Source organism: Podarcis erhardii, assembly GCF_964252035.2.
Source record: "Podarcis erhardii genome assembly, chromosome: 4".
Lineage (NCBI taxonomy): Eukaryota > Metazoa > Chordata > Lepidosauria > Squamata > Lacertidae > Podarcis > Podarcis erhardii.
Window position 1 is genome coordinate 51,464,700 of NC_138508.1, and position 16,174 is coordinate 51,480,873.

Below are 16,174 nucleotides of genomic sequence, written 5' to 3' on the forward strand. Positions count from 1 at the left end.
TCATACTAAATAATAACAGGCTAGCCTGTGTCATTATCTTTTATTAACATTATTGGAAGATGAATCTAAAATTGAGGAAATTAATAATAATAATAATAATAATAATAATAATAATAATAATAATAATAATTTATTTATACCCCGCCCATCTGGCTGAGTTTCCCCAGCCACTCTGGGTGGCTCCCAATCAAGTGTTAAAAACAATACAGCCTTGCCACAAAAAGGACGTGTGTATGTGAGAGCATATTAATTGGTTAACTTTCTTTTCAGTTGTCGTTTTTAGACCACATTCTAAATCCACCACTTTTTAACTGTCCAGGTCCCCAAGCGGAAAAGCTAGGATAAACCTAAATATGTTCAAGACAACTAAGATAACCTGCACTGACAGATACAGTTAGAGCTGCATGTTACCTGTGATCTATTAAAAACAATATATCAAATATTACTATATTCAACTCTCATTCCAAAGTTTGCACCCAATCTACCTCCGTGCCATTTCCTAAATCCCAGCTGAAATCCAGTTTCAATCAGTGGAAAATATTTCTGGTGGACTCTTGGCCTGTTCTAGAAGCATTGTACGACAGTAGCCTAGCAAGGTCTGGGATATCTCTAGGCCATGATAGCAGCCACTATTCCTGACTTCATCTCACCACATTAGAGATCTCTGAGCATGCAAGGTAGAGACATGACTTGGGTAAACTGCATGATCCTGAGCACATTTATTCAGAAGCCCCACTGAATTCCGTGTAACTTATTTCCTAGAGGCATGCCTATGATTGTAATATTCACAAAGATGTGTGATCAGTGCAGAAGTGCTCCACCAGTGCACAGACTACAGGCAATACAATGAAGTGAATTAATGTTTCAAAAGCTAGGGAGTGTCCTTTAAAAAAAAAAGAGTTTGGTCTTGCTATGAATGGAGATATTGGTGCTTTCACTATCAAGCAAGTATTCAAATTTGGGGGTGTCAACTCTTTTGGGTTGTATGCACAGGGTGATGGGGACAAATTTATGCAGTTAGAATAATTAGATGTGGATTATTACACCGAGTTGCAATTAAAGACACATTATTTTAATGAGTTACCTGCTTCCATTAACTGATAGAAAATAAGACATATTTTTATATTGGAATTCACATTGTGTTTTTCTTGACCATTAAGCATTATGTCTTTGTGCCCAGAATGGTAACTTCAGAAAAGTGAGTAGCATGTGTCAAATAACAACATGTACTAAAAGGCAATCATTAGCCTTACCACTTATTTGTGACAATAACACTCATCTGCAATGGCATCCACATATCTGATTTAATAACTTACTGGGGTATAATAGAATACCAAATTAACAGAGAATTAACTTGGGGGAACCTATTCAGCTCTTGTTTAAGGCATGTGATCAACAAAACATATCCCTAAGGCATTTCCTAGATAGCAAAACCTCTAAAGCAAGAACTTAACTATAAAATTAAAATACATGTTTGCCAGCTAAAATGAACCCATCAACACAGGAACAATATTAGATTTATTTGAGGTTTTAAATATTTAAATACATTATGTAAATATTTTTTGAATGATAATGTTCAATTATATTTTACATCTAACCAAGCACCAGTTTTTTAAAGAAACTTGCTTTATATATTCCTAGAAATAACTAAATCTTGAAGTCCTTTTTTCCATACAATTTACATGATGTCTGTAAAACACCAATTTTCAGTGGAGAAAAACAAAAAAACAAGTTTTCAAAAACCTAATTTACATAATATATTTAAATATAGAATTCTGCATGGCTAGACCAGTACCTTCAGTAAAAATGTGTACTTTGGGATGTCAACATTAGAAAGCTGCAATTCCTGACACTTAAAACACAGAGGTTGCAGGTTCATAATATTTTCAGTATTTACACCTATTTGCCATTTTCAGTGTTATATTAAGCAGGACATTATGTTTCCAGCTACTTAAGTTAAGATAAATGAGATCTGCATATAAATTGTTCAGAACATTGTAAAATATTTCCACGTCTACCTGAAATCAGAATACAATGATCCGTGTTTTATATAACATTATCCGCAGGTACATCTATATATATATCGCTCAAAGATGCAATAAGGAAACAAATATATAATTATCTGTGTCTGACTCCAGTCTTGACACAATAACATGCTCCCAATCAAGTCCACAATTCTGCCTATGATCTCACCATCTGAATGCTCACCAATTAATTTCTGTCTCTGCTTCCCATTAGAATGAAAGAGAATCCTATTTGCCAGCTCACACACCCTACTTCCACCACATTGATATAGTCACTAGGAAAAGTTTTCACAGACATAAGAGGTAGGTCCTGTTTCTTCCAAAAGGACAGCTGGTCAGTCAGGAGCCAACCACTCTACATTATGACTCCACCAATGGGGACTCAGCCAGCCTCTGAGACTTAGCCTTCCTTCACAATTTGACCAAAAACTGCTAGTGTATTGGCATTGGGGCCCTTAGCCACCTCTTGCTGAAAATCATGGTGACCATCCTGAAAGGGAGGGAATCCCACTGATTTTTATTGCATTTTTCTTTGGGCCAATAAGAGGCACTGTGCAAATTCACCAAGAAGCTGCCACTGTCTACTATTGAGAATCAAGCCCACACCCATGTGCATAGCCACACTCAATAACCCATACTTGATAAAGAGATGGAGCCCAGGAACTGCCTTTTAAATTTTAAAATAAATAAAACAATGCCATTTCCCTGCTTGCCACGATTCCCTTCCCATTCCCACATCTCTATTTTTCATTCAAGCAGTCCCGTAATTATACGCTCCATCAGCTGCTACAGTATTTCCTTTGTGGTTTCTCAGACTCACACACAGATTGCCTTCTTCAGCACAATCAAAATGCAGCTGCTAAGGTCATTGTACTTGCCTGTCAATTTGATCATAACATCCAAGCACTCCAATTCCTTGGTTGGCTTAGACTTCTGATGCGTTTGACCTTCTTAAACTTTTTTAAATACACGTTTCACTATTCTTAAAAGCTTTGCGATGACTCCTGACCCCACAAATCTGCCACAGATGCCAGCCTTGTCTACCTGTTTACTAGCAGTTTTTACAATCACCCTGGTATCTTCCTGGTAGTTACTACAACAAAATTTGACACCTCTGAGCTTCTGTGAAAAGCCTCTAAGCTATCCACCTTTGTGTTGCGTATTTGAGGGCAGACTTTCCTTCCCCGCCTAAACCGAAGGGAGGTGACAAGTATCTAAATCTGTGCTTTTCCACAAGTTTCTCTTAGGTTGTTTGCCAGTCCTCAGGAGCTAAAGTTATTTTGTATATAACAACACTTCGTGCACATTCATAGAATATCTAGCCTATTGCACATGTTGTTAGCAAATACTGGAGGGAAGAGATCATAACTCAGCAGCAGAATACGTGCCTTACTTGCTTCTCCAACTGGTTTCTTACTGGTTTCTCCAATAAAAAGAATCACTTATCAGGTTAAGGGAAAGGCCTCTACCAGCAACCCTGGAGGTTGTTGCTAGTCAGTATTAACAGGTAAAAAGTAAAAAAAGATAAAGGACCCCTGGATGGTTAAATCCAGTCAAAGGTGACTATGGGGTGTGACACTCATCTCACTTTCAGGCCGAGGGAGTCAGCGTTTGTCCACAGCTTTCCAGGTCATGTGGCCAGCATGACTAAACTGCTTCTGGCACAACGGAACACTGTGACAGAAACCAGATCGCATGGAAACGCTGTTTACCTTCCCGCCGCAGTGGTACCTATTTATCGACTTTCACATGTATACTTTAGAACTGCTAGGTTGGCAGGAGCTGGGACAGAGCAACAGGAGCTCACCCTGTCACAGGGATTCGAACCACCAACCTTCTGATTGGCAAGCCCAAAAGGCTCAGCAGTTTAGACCACAGCGCCACCCACGTCAATACTGTGCTAGACAGAGAAATACTCTGACCTCATAGCTGCATTCTTATAACATACTTTACACTAGATTGGATCCAGGCTTAGGCATGCTTAAAGTAGGTAGACTCACTGGCTAATAAGTCCCACTTATTTGAATGTATTCACCTATTCGAATGCTGTGTTCAAACTATTGTTTACTCTCCCATGCTCATGTTTACTCTCCTATCACTGGTGTTTCAACCTGAGTACCTGAGTACACATTAGGTTGGTCATAATCCATATCCATTCTGTAGTTTCTTGAGAAGTTCCGTGTGTTCCTTCAAGTCAGCTTCCATCCAATTTGAAAGCATAAGCTGCTGTTAAGCTGAGGTGTATATATTGCAGACAGCTGTTGTTACACATGTGCAGATGACAGCTTATACCCAAATGACATCTTCATTGAATCAGAGTTTGGGGGGTGTCCAGATGCAGGGAAGCAAATCAGGTACTGTGCATCAGATGAAGACATCCCTGTCCCCATGTGTACAGAAAGTGCAAATGTGACTTGAAATGCAGCAGAAAAAAATCATCTTGCTGCCTTTCAAGCCACCAATGAACCAAAGTCTGGAGCCAACCAATTGTTTTCCCTCCAGCTGACCTCTGCCTTAAAAAGAAAAAAATCAACCAAAACCAAAACAAGTAATCATTCACCTTCTGAAATATCTGAGCTTGAGCTGTATATTACACAGTACATGATCTTGTCAAGCTGTGAGATGAACTGGAATTTTTCACTCACAATAGCAGCAAATCCTTAGGTAACAATAAGTTCGAGACATTGCACCTTAAGAAGAGGGGAAAGCCTAGTATTAAGAGGAGAGGGTCATAGCTGATTCAGTGATTGTTTGACAGCCCAATGACATCCTCTAGTCGCTAGAGGCTCATGTACAGGAATTTTGCAGACAATATAGCAGAGACGGCATAAATCCCATGCTGGTTTATATTTATAGATAATACAGCAAATGAGCAAAGCCTGAAACAATAGTTGAAATCATGTGAAATATTAATTTGTACAGTTGCAATACTTAAATAGGAGTACCTTACTTTTAAGAGCTCCATATTATAATATTTCAATCCTCTCCTCATCCATGGTGCTCAGTGGCGTAGCGTGGGGGGTGCAGGGGGGGCCGGCCGCACCGGGCGCAACAACTGGGGTTAGGGCAAATCCACGGGTTAGGGGGCGCAAATCCACGGGTTAGGGGGCGCAAATCCACGGGTTAGGGGGCGCAAATTACTTGCCTTGCCCCGGGTGCTGACAACCCACGCTACGCCACTGATGGTGCTACAGGGTTTCCTCAAGGAAGCATAATTGCTGTCCTGGGGTCCTTTGGGAGGAAGTGTGAGCTATAAATTCAATGAATCAATAAAATAATTCACATGGACGCTTTTCGAAATAACCCACAATTCTGGGTTTGGAGACTAAAGTAGACATTGTATGGTGAATGCAAGTATCCCAAACCCAATTATACTTTTCAAATAAATGAAAAGCTGTTACAAATGGGAAGGGAAGAATGGCAGGATGCTGTTAAAACCTCCCAGCTATTTCCCCTCCAAATCCTCTCACCTCACTCTTCCTCACAAAGCTGTTTTTCCACCCATGGAAGATACCCATATATTTCCCTTCAGCTGTGGAATTAAAGTTGGGGGAGGGAGCAATTTTGATGGGGGGGGAATAGTTGCAAAGAATAAGAATGCTGTGAATCAGATTAATATTAAAGCATTGGCTCAATAGCACAGTATGCCCACTTTAGCTTGAGTTATGCAAGTCCAGGGATGCTTTCCCTCCAGTCATGCAAAATTGTGCCCAGTTTTAAAAAGAAACCCAGGATGTCAGCTTTTTTCCCTCCTTGCCAGTTGCTAATTGCACACCCTCCTTGAAACTAAGTGCTATCTAATTTGCTGAGCTTGGAATCTCTCTGCTATCTTTTTCTTTTCCTTTTTTTAAGAAATCATTTTGGAAGATGAAATTGTGGAAAGTGCAAACTAATTATTCCCCATTACCTTACTTTACATACATTTTTAAATCAGCCACTCGTAGCCAAGACTATGGTCAGAAAAACACACCCAATGAGCCCTCCCTTTCATAGGATCCAACTACTAGGGGTCGTGGGGGCTTCAGTCCCCACAATAAAATATTTGAGGGGGCCTGGCCTCCACAAGGTTGATGGTCCTTATCATTCAAATGGTGTGTGTGCATCATGTGATCAGTTATGTGGGGTGGGACTTACTTGGGCCCCCACAATTTTTTTTTATTCAAGTTAGCACCCTGCTCTTTTTGTAATCAGAAAGCTGCTATTTAACCAAAGGCTAAAAACTGATAGCACAATCTCCTATACAGTTCTGCTCAGAAGTGGCTTCCATTAGGTTCAATGGGAACTTACTCCCATGTATGTGTGTAGAGGACTGCAACCTAAATTACTCTTTGGCGGCAAAAGGCCACATCCTTCATCCCATAAGATGAGTGTTCAGACCCCTGGGCCCTCACTTGTGGGGTGCCTCAGGGTCCCGTCCTCTCCCCCATGCTTTTTAATATCTATATGAAGCCACTGGGAGAGATCATCAGGGGGTTTGGGCTGGGTGTTCATCAGTATGCAGATGACACCCAGCTCTACCTCTCCTTTAAATCAGAACCAGTGAAGGCGGTGAAGGTCCTGTGTGGGTGCCTGGAGGCGGTTGGAGGATGGATGGCGGCTAATGGATTGAAGTTGAATCCTGACAAGACAGAAGTCCTGTTTTTGGGGGACAGGGGGCAGGCTGGTGTGGAGGACTCCCTGGTCCTGAATAGGGTAACTGTGCCCCTGAAGGACCAGGTGCGCAGCCTGGGAGTCATTTTGGACTCACAGCTGTCCATGGAGGCACAGGTCAATTCTGTATTCAGGGCAGCTGTCTACCAACTCCACCTGGTACGCAGGCTGAGACCCTACCTGCCCGCAGACTGTCTCGCCAGAGTGGTGCATGCTCTAGTTATCTCCCGCTTGGACTACTGCAATGCGCTCTACGTGGGGCTACCTCTGAAGGTGACTTGGAAACTACAACTAATCCAGAATGCGGCAGCTAGACTGGTGACTGGGGGCGGCCGCTGAGACCACATAACACCGGTCTTGAAAGACATACATTGGCTCCCAGTACGTTTCCGAGCACAGTTCAAAGTGCTGTTGTTGACCTTTAAAGCCCTAAACAGCTTCGGCCCGGTATACCTGAAGGAGCGTCTCCACCCCCATTGTTCTGCCCGGACGCTGAGGTCCAGCGCCGAGGGCCTTCTGGCAGTTCCCTTGCTGCGAGAAGCCAAGTTACAGGGAACCAGGGAGAGGGCCTTCTCGGTAGTGGCGCCCGCCCTGTGGAACACCCTCCCATCAGATGTCAAAGCGATAAATAACTACCTGACATTCAGAAGACATCTTAAGGCAGCCCTGTTCAGGGAAGTTTTTAATGTGTCATATTTTAGTGTATTTTTGGTTTCTATGGAAGCCGCCCAGAGTGGCTGGGGAAACCCAGCCAGATGGGTGGGGTACAAATAATAAATTATTATTATTATTATTATTATAAATATGTTGGGTTGTGGTGCGTCTAGTATGTGCTAAAGTTTCACCGCTCCTGTCCTGTTTGCACAACACATTCACCAGTGATACCACCAAAAGGAGAACATGCTTGAATGTGTTTAGACAGTGCCCAGCTCTCAGTAGCTGAAAAGTGTCTGAATAAGACTGTCAGTGGCTGGAGGTGGAAGGTTTCAGGTCTTTGCCTCTCCCGTAATGAGAGGAAAAAAGCAAAAGCAAAAAAAAAATGCAATTATGGGAAATAAGGTAAATCATGCAATATGAAACTTGTTGAATAAAATTAGCTTGCTTCAAATCTGTGATCGCTTCATGTTATTAAGCACATTTCTATGTAATAAATAAAATAAATAAATAAATAAATAAATAAATAAATAAATAAATAACCTAAGACGCCATGAGAGTATGCCAAGATCAGGGCTTGGGAGAGAAAGGAAGAAATGGGGTCCTATGATCCCCTCCCCCAATGCTGTTGAATTCCAATTCCCATTAGCCCCTGCCAGCATGTTCAATGGTCACTGATGTCTCACAACTGATCTGTAAAAAGCACAACTTGAAAAAAGAGACAATGCACGTATTTTTGTAAACTAAGAAATATTTAATAAAAATATATTTTTTAAAAAATGATGGAGGGTCACAGGTTTCTCACCCCTGCCCACATGGATTGCCTCCATGTGGGCAGAATTGTATGCACAAAGGACAATATGCACAGGGGAAAGAAATGACAGTGTCACTAATTAAATTAAAATATTTACTGTTGTGGGGAATCTGCCATGGGAATTGCACATGTTCAGCTGAGGAATAAAATCTAAATAACCTCAATGCTGTTTGCTTGCATCAACACAGCACTACCCAGCTGTGGTGCCTTTCGGGTGCTGGACTACAGCTCCCATCACACCTGATCATTGGCCATGCTGGCTGGGGCTGATGGGAGCTGTAGTCCAACAGCAGCCGGAAAGCCCCTTATTGGCTACCCGTTTTATTGTAGCAGAACACAACTGCATGATTGAAGTGTTGTTTTAAAAAAAATCTGGATCATTGAAATACAGTAGGTAGTTAAAAATGAATTAAAAGCAGATGCTGTTTGATAGAATTAAGCACCTAATGAAACCACAGAAAATGGAAAATAAAAACAGATTTCTAAAGGTACACATTTTTGTGAAGCAGCAGCAGATGAAATCAGGTAAGCCTTTGCAACTCCCTACTGACTGCCTCCTATGAGTGCTCTCTTAGCGTGTTCTGCAAAGCTTTTGTGTCAACACCCACCCAGAGAGCTTTGCAAATGTCACAAATGCTTAAAGCTCATTGAAATTTGACAATGCTGGAGAGAAAAAAGCAGGTGTGATTAAATAATATGGTTAAGAAAGCAAGAAATGGTCTCCTAACAAGTATAACAAGGAGAACAGGCAGGAAGAGTATCACCTTCTATCTATTGCAAGGTTTGGGTGTTGATTTCACAGCCTGGCATCTGAATTTCCTGCACTGGCAAGCACATTTGTCAAGGGATCATCCTTTCATGAATTGCAAGATTTCTGACAGATGTTTAAGCAGCCTGCCTTCTGATTTCAGCCAACCTTAAATCAAAGCCCTTTGCTATGACACACACATCCACTGACTAATTGGATGCTGTCAGGCCGTGATACAGAGGCTCTCGATTTATTTTATTATGTGTTCATGCCACACTCAAAAACTTTGCCTTAGGATAAGGGTGAAAATGCTCAAAATATCCAGTTGCACCTGCTCAAACAGTGCCCCAAACTCCAAGAGACTATTTGGATCCCAGCAACACACTTTAACAAAGGGAGATTTTTGAGCACTGGCAGGGAAGTATATGTTGAGAGATATGACAAATATGACAAAGATTTGCCTGTGGTAAACTGTGTATTATCTTCAAGCAACTCATGTTGTCAGGAGAAGGTAAGAGGACGTTTGCTTATTTATGCATTAGTTCATTCCACTGATGAATTGCTTCCTATAAAAGACCTCTAAGCAATTTAACAATAAAAACATCAGCAGTGTGTGTATACACACAGAGAGAGAGAGAGAGAGACACACACACACACACAATTTCACATGCAAAATCAATTTAAACATTGTCATAGAAAAACAATTAAGATGATTTCACATATAAACCAATTCTGAGTCTAATACAAGCATAGCTTGAGATTAAAATGTCTCTACTGAAAAGGTATGTTGAGAAAGGAAACTCTCCAATAGGGGCTGAAAAAACAAAAGAGACTGATATGCAATGGGAGCGGCTTGCCCTTCGTGCCCTTTTACAAGTGCCACATAATGCCCATTTGCTTTTGTGACGGCTCAAGGCTTTAGTGTGGCAGCACTTGAACTTGCTACTGACATAAGGCAGGGGTCCTGACTACATTATTTTAAGTCACCTGCTAAAAACATTTTTGTTTCATCAAGCCTACCTAGACAAAAGGTGCAGTTGCCTACTGCATTTGGTTTTATGTATATTGATTTCCAATTGATGGTGGGTTTTGGTTGTGCTTTATTTGCAATTTTATTTGTACACCACTTGTAGAGTTATTTGATCATGCAGCTTGTAAATCTTGTAAAGAAATATAAATTGGGCATTTGTGATCATGGTGAGGTCCTTTCTTGGCTAAGGAGGTGCTTGTAGAAGAACTGTATGCGTAGGCCTAGCCAAAAGGCTAATTCATTACAATGAGCAGGTCAGAAATAATAATGCAGAGAACATTTGTAAAAAGAAGAAAAAGTGCATATAGTTTTAATCATAGATCATTTAGCATTGAGTATAGTTTTTCACAATAATCAGCTCCCTGGGCCACACATTACATTTTTATAGAGGCTTTCTTCCACACTAGGCTTTTTATAGAGCTGTGCATCATTTTTACTGGATATTTTGCCCAAACCTTGCCTTTGAAACACATCTCCCAAGTAAATAGTGAAGCAAAGAAGGAACATTAAGGTATAATCAGGTAAAGGCAAGAAGAGAACAAGCAAAAAGCTTAATCAAATGTTATTGGATAGAAAGTTGCACAAATAAAGACCAAGGAAAACTTGCTTGTGATTGCAGGATATAATATGCAGCCTCTATTGAGCAAAGTGCTCTACTGTTCAATATATCATATGACTTTCCTCTTCTCTTCCACAATGGATGGAGGTTGGAGGGGCTCGGTGGGTTGCTATGGGCTGCGTCAGGATCTTGATGAGTCATCTCAGGAGGAAGTCAGGGAGGGTCCCAGCAGCACAGCCCCCCAGTGTTATTGCTCTGTCCCTTCCAATGACACCCAGGGTCCACTTTACCCATGGTTTCCATGCCAGCCTCAGCTCCAATCCCAGTACTCCCTCTGGTACTACTGGAGCCAGCTCCTAATGTGACCTCTCAGGAGGAATCTGCCTCTCAGTTTGGCTTAGATCCACTACTCATACATCGCCTAGGTCAAAGAGACATTGGCACAGGGCACAAATGGACAATGCTGGTTCAGCCTTCTAGAAAGATTTCTCATTTGCTTGCCCAGTGCAAAGGAAAGCTCTGCTTCTACACTAACGTTGTGCACACCTCATTCTCATATATCGGGACCCAAGTGGGAATGTTGTTTGTTGGGTCAATGTCTTAGCTTGTTTACCTATGCAAACAGGGGCTGTGGCAGGCCCTTAGAGGTTCCCTAGGTTCCTCTAGGGAATCAGAGAGCCAAAGTAAACGTTACTAATATCTGAGATTAATGCTTGTATTTCCAAATGTCAGAGCTCTTAAACCCACCTTAATTGTGAAGGGCTGCACAGAAAAAGCCTCCAGTTGTATACAATTAAGCAAACAAAAATAATTTTACTTCCACATCCATTCCTGTACAGTTACTGATGGAAGCAATTCAGTTTTCCTTCAATGCATCACATAAGGCATAGCTTACATTCTTTTGGATAGAGGGAAGAGAGATGCATGGCACCTGGGATCTCATTGTTTGCTAGGTTTACCACGTATCAGCCAGAAGTTCTCACTACAGGCAGTACTGCTTTAGAATCATAAAGGTATAAGCATGAAAGGCATGGGCTTATCTCAAGAGCAAGAAAGGAAAACAGGGAGATCACACAGGTTCCTCCATAACAATCGTCCTAATTGAATCCTACAGGAAAGCAGGGCATTTGCTAGGCCCATACCCAGCCACACATGTGAAACAAGAGCCCTTAAATCTGGTTTATCTCATGCCTGAACTAGTTAGTGATCCATTGTTTGGCATTAAATAGACTGGTTGATTTCAAAAGGAAAAAAAGAAATCACTTAGCACTGAACATAGTTAACAGCTTGACAGATTTCCCTGAGCAATGTACAGTTTTATTAGTAGTCTAGCCATCTTTCTCACAAAGGAAGATCTGTAACTTAATACCTTGCCATTTAAATATTATGGGAGGTCTGTCAAACAGATGAAAAAGCAGAAAGGAGTAGAAAGGAATCATTAATCAAGAAGAATGAAGACTGGGATAAATGTTTTCAGAATGTATGGGCAAAGAAGTCCTAACAAATTATTCAACAGAATTATAAGACAGATTTTTTTTCTTTTCTCTTAGGTGTCCTGGGGAAATCCTGATGCACAAACTCCCTTATTCAGCGTGAGAGGTGGGAACTAAGTGCAGGTGCTGAGGAACTTCTTGCAGTGAAGTCCTTTGAACTAGCCAGCATCTATTGCCCAGAAATATTTTGGGGTACAAAAACATTCCTTTGGTTGATTGTGCTGTGTTAAAGAATGTCATTTATTTAATTTGCTTTTCTTTTTAAAGATAACCTGCCTTTATTAAACCTTGGATCTACATTCTATATAGGCTATATAGAAACAGATTCTAACTTATATTTGGGATGTTCTAAGGGTTTAAAATATACTCTGTCTTAGACACACTCCAAACACCACCAATTACATATATTTGCTCTTTGGTGGAAAGAGGAAGCAAATCTTCCCTCTTCCAATTCTGCACTGCTGGATTTAAAAAGGAACCAGGCAGATACAACACGACACTTATTTCATGCATATACCCGGGAGATGTAATGCAGTACTTTTGCATTACACTTGCTTTTATCTGTTCTTCATTTCCAACAATTGTTACCAATACATAAACACCGTCACTGTTCTCTGCTTATTCTGTTTTCATCTGAGAGACACAAAAGTTCCAATTGTTTAAGCCCAAAAGGTGTGTATGCATCTCAAAAAAGCTGACAGATATTGCATAGCTCCTGTTATCATTATCAGGCTGTTAACTGTCAAACTCTACAGTTTTAATATTCTCCCTCATGAAACGTTCAAAAATCAATGGCTGTTAAAGCTGTGTTTCACTCACTGTTGTAGGAGTTATGTTATGAAAGTTTCTCTAAAGAGATTATGTCACCCTAGAGCAGCCATCATTTTGAAGCAACACAGCCACTGGAGTTGAAGTGATGGGACATGATAATGTGCCCCACTTCTAGGAACCTTGCACAGAATGAGTCTACTGGGGCAGCCATTTTTTCTGCACCATCTCCCTGGGAATGACAACATGTCACCATGCCCCATTGCTCCCATCTGCACTTGCAGTTAGCTTCAACATGCATGGCATGTATATATCTTTAGGCACCAGGCAAAAACTTTCCTCTACAAAGGAAAGGCCTTTGGAAAGGCCTACAACTATTTGTGGCCTTTTAGAAGTTGGTGGGGTGTTTTTAATGTATTTCTCCCCATCCACCCCCAGCTTGGTTTTAGTGTTTCAAGGTGAGGGATGTTTGGTTGTTTAGTTTTAAGTCGTTTTGGGTTGCCCTGGGCATGTTAAAGTGGCTAACAGAATAAATAAATAATATGGCAGGAGCCATGCTTTCTAATTGCTCCAGGTGTGTAGTGCCTACGAGAGAGAGAGAGAGAGAGAGAGAGAGAGAGAGAGAGAGAGAGAGAAAAGTGTCAATTCAGCCTTGGACAACCTCATGGGATTCAGTGAACATATGGATTCTAGAACAGACCTTATTCTAATCCACCTTGATTCAGATGGTTTTGGTCAGAAACATTTGGTTTGGAATTCAGACCCACCACGTGCCTCAAGCATCCCTACTTGAAACATGAATTTCCATCATGTTAACTGGAAGAACAAAGATGAAAGGCAGTGTCCAACAAAGTAGTTCTGCTAACACAAGGACTTTGAACTATAATTTTTCCTTTCTTGCTTCTTCCCATGTGCTCCCTAGATCAGTTTTGGAGGCCTCCCTCAACCAACCAGAACAGATTTTAGGAAGGTGTAAAGAAAGGAGACGGGATGGAAGTTCCATTATGCAAGTGGAAGTCATTATGGTAGTGGAAGCACTTCATTGGATACCAGTTGGGTGGTATTCAATGGAGCTTTACTCAGAGAAAACTCACTGAAATTAATGAACACAACTAAGTTAAGTTCATTGATTTCAGTGAGTCTGCTCTGAATAAAATCTCGTTGAATACCATCCTGTCCGATTTCCCTAAAACTTTGGTTACTTCCCCCAGCAGTATTCCAATCAAGGGTGGATATATGGAGAGAGATGTATGAAATAAATATTGGCCAAATGTCACATTGTTCTGCTACCGTTAGGAATGGGGGAAAATTTGATTTGGTAAGCATTTGAATGTGAACTCACCGAACTTCAACTTTCAAATAAATATATATGCAAACCAAAACTCAGCTATCCTATTGAAATTTGCACTTCTCTGAATTTTGCAATGCAGTCCTCTAGCCAAATAATGTGCACGTTAGAGGAAAGTGTGCATAAAGGGTGGATGAAAATAATATTAAATGCACAATGTTGGGGGAAATGGCTTGCAAAGATGAGTACAATAGGCAAAATTGCATACAAAAATGAATGTATTAGGGGGAAATGCTTACTAAAATGCTAACAGATTTGTGTGTTGACATTAAATGCAAAATGATGCAGAAATGAGGATAATTTAACTTTTTTTTGGGGGGGGGAGATGAGAAACCAAAACTGACAATGTGCCCATCCCTGGCAGCTCCCATCTTGGCTCAAAATAATTCATGGGAGCCAAAGAGAGAGGATGCTCATATCATGTACTGTGCAGACTGCAGCATCTAATGCAGAAACATTTGAAATTGTGAACTGAGATCAACAACCTGAATCCTTAGTGCACATGGGTACCTTAGACACTTCAGACATGATCATGACATGAATATTATGCCACAAATGCTGACGTTTATAAATCACACATTATTCATTCAGCTGCATGATCATTTACTGCAGGTTTGGGTAGATTGGTTTTGGTTTTTTACTCCTCTAGCAAACACCTTGGTTTCTTAAAAAGTTTTTACTGGGCTCAATTTGCATAAGTGAGAGATGTAATGCTGTCAGGAGATATCAGATCTGCTGAATAGAACAATCTGTTGTTGTATTTTGTTGCACAGTAAACTTTTTACCCTTCTGAACATCCTCTTAAAAAAATAACATAAACATTGCACAAAACATGAGGCAGCTTAGCTCAATGATGCAGTCATTAGTGCTGCATAATCTGATTCATTTGATGTTTTAATAATGCAAAACATGGTTCCCGTTTTATTACATTGCTGCTAATGCAGAAATGACATGCTTACAGAAGATTTACTATATTGCTATTTGCATATAGTCTTCCTTAATAGACAGGAAAACTCACTACACTTTTGAAGTGAAATATTCAGTCTATGATTCACACTGAACACAGACTGCCATCTTCTGTCTTAACTGCATGAGACATAAATCCAGAAAAGTACTGATGGCAGAAATATGGCTTGTTAGCTGGTACTTACATTCATGTGCAATTTAGAAAACGTTCTTTGTGTCCATGTTGTTTTAAAAATGAAGCTTGAAAGCCATTTTAGTACAGTTTTTAGTGGTGATTTTACCACAGATATTATCCCACAATATGACAGTTTTGACTGTGCTGCACAAGAAATGTGGATGTTAATTCGGTTGCCAGTCCAAAAGCAGTGTTGTTCTTTTTTTAACCTCTTTTCTTCAATGATGAGCAGCCTCCCCCTGGCATCAACAGGTGTATTATTCTATATTTCTTGTTAACCTTCACATGGATCATACAGCAAGCCAGGCAAGCCATTAAACAGATTCTTCCAGTCCTACTATTTGGACCAGAAAGACCAGGAGCAAATCACAATATCCAGATCTCTGCAGAACTCAGAGCTACATGTCACAAAATAAAAACAACATCCTATTTACAAATGATGCCACATCACAAATTCTTTGATATGAAAGATCCCTTCTTACTTACATATAGTTTTTTCATGTGAAGGACTTTACTTACTTACTTATTTGTTTATCTATCTATTTGTGGAGGGACTTTCATGCATGAGCCTCTTGAAACTTCATTCTTCCACAGAATCAGACTGAGTTTCTCCTAACAGTTTCAAGATACCACCCTTAGTGAGAATCTTTGGAGATCCAATTGACTTAAAAGCTCCCAGGAAGTGATGCAAGCTGTAACTTATTGTTGCATGCAATCCCAGTCTCTGAGTGGCGCAAAATTCCAGGAGCTTATCCAGGCTTTGTGTTTCCTTTGGAAATGAGGCACAGCAGGAACTGTGGTGCCTTTGTGATATATGGTTTATTTACACATATATACAACCTGAGTCTACGATGGAGGGTTCACAGCATTAACATCCGCAAAGGGTATTCTTTTCTCCCATAGCCACAGCCTTAGATTCAAACAACATCATACTCTGCCTCTCTG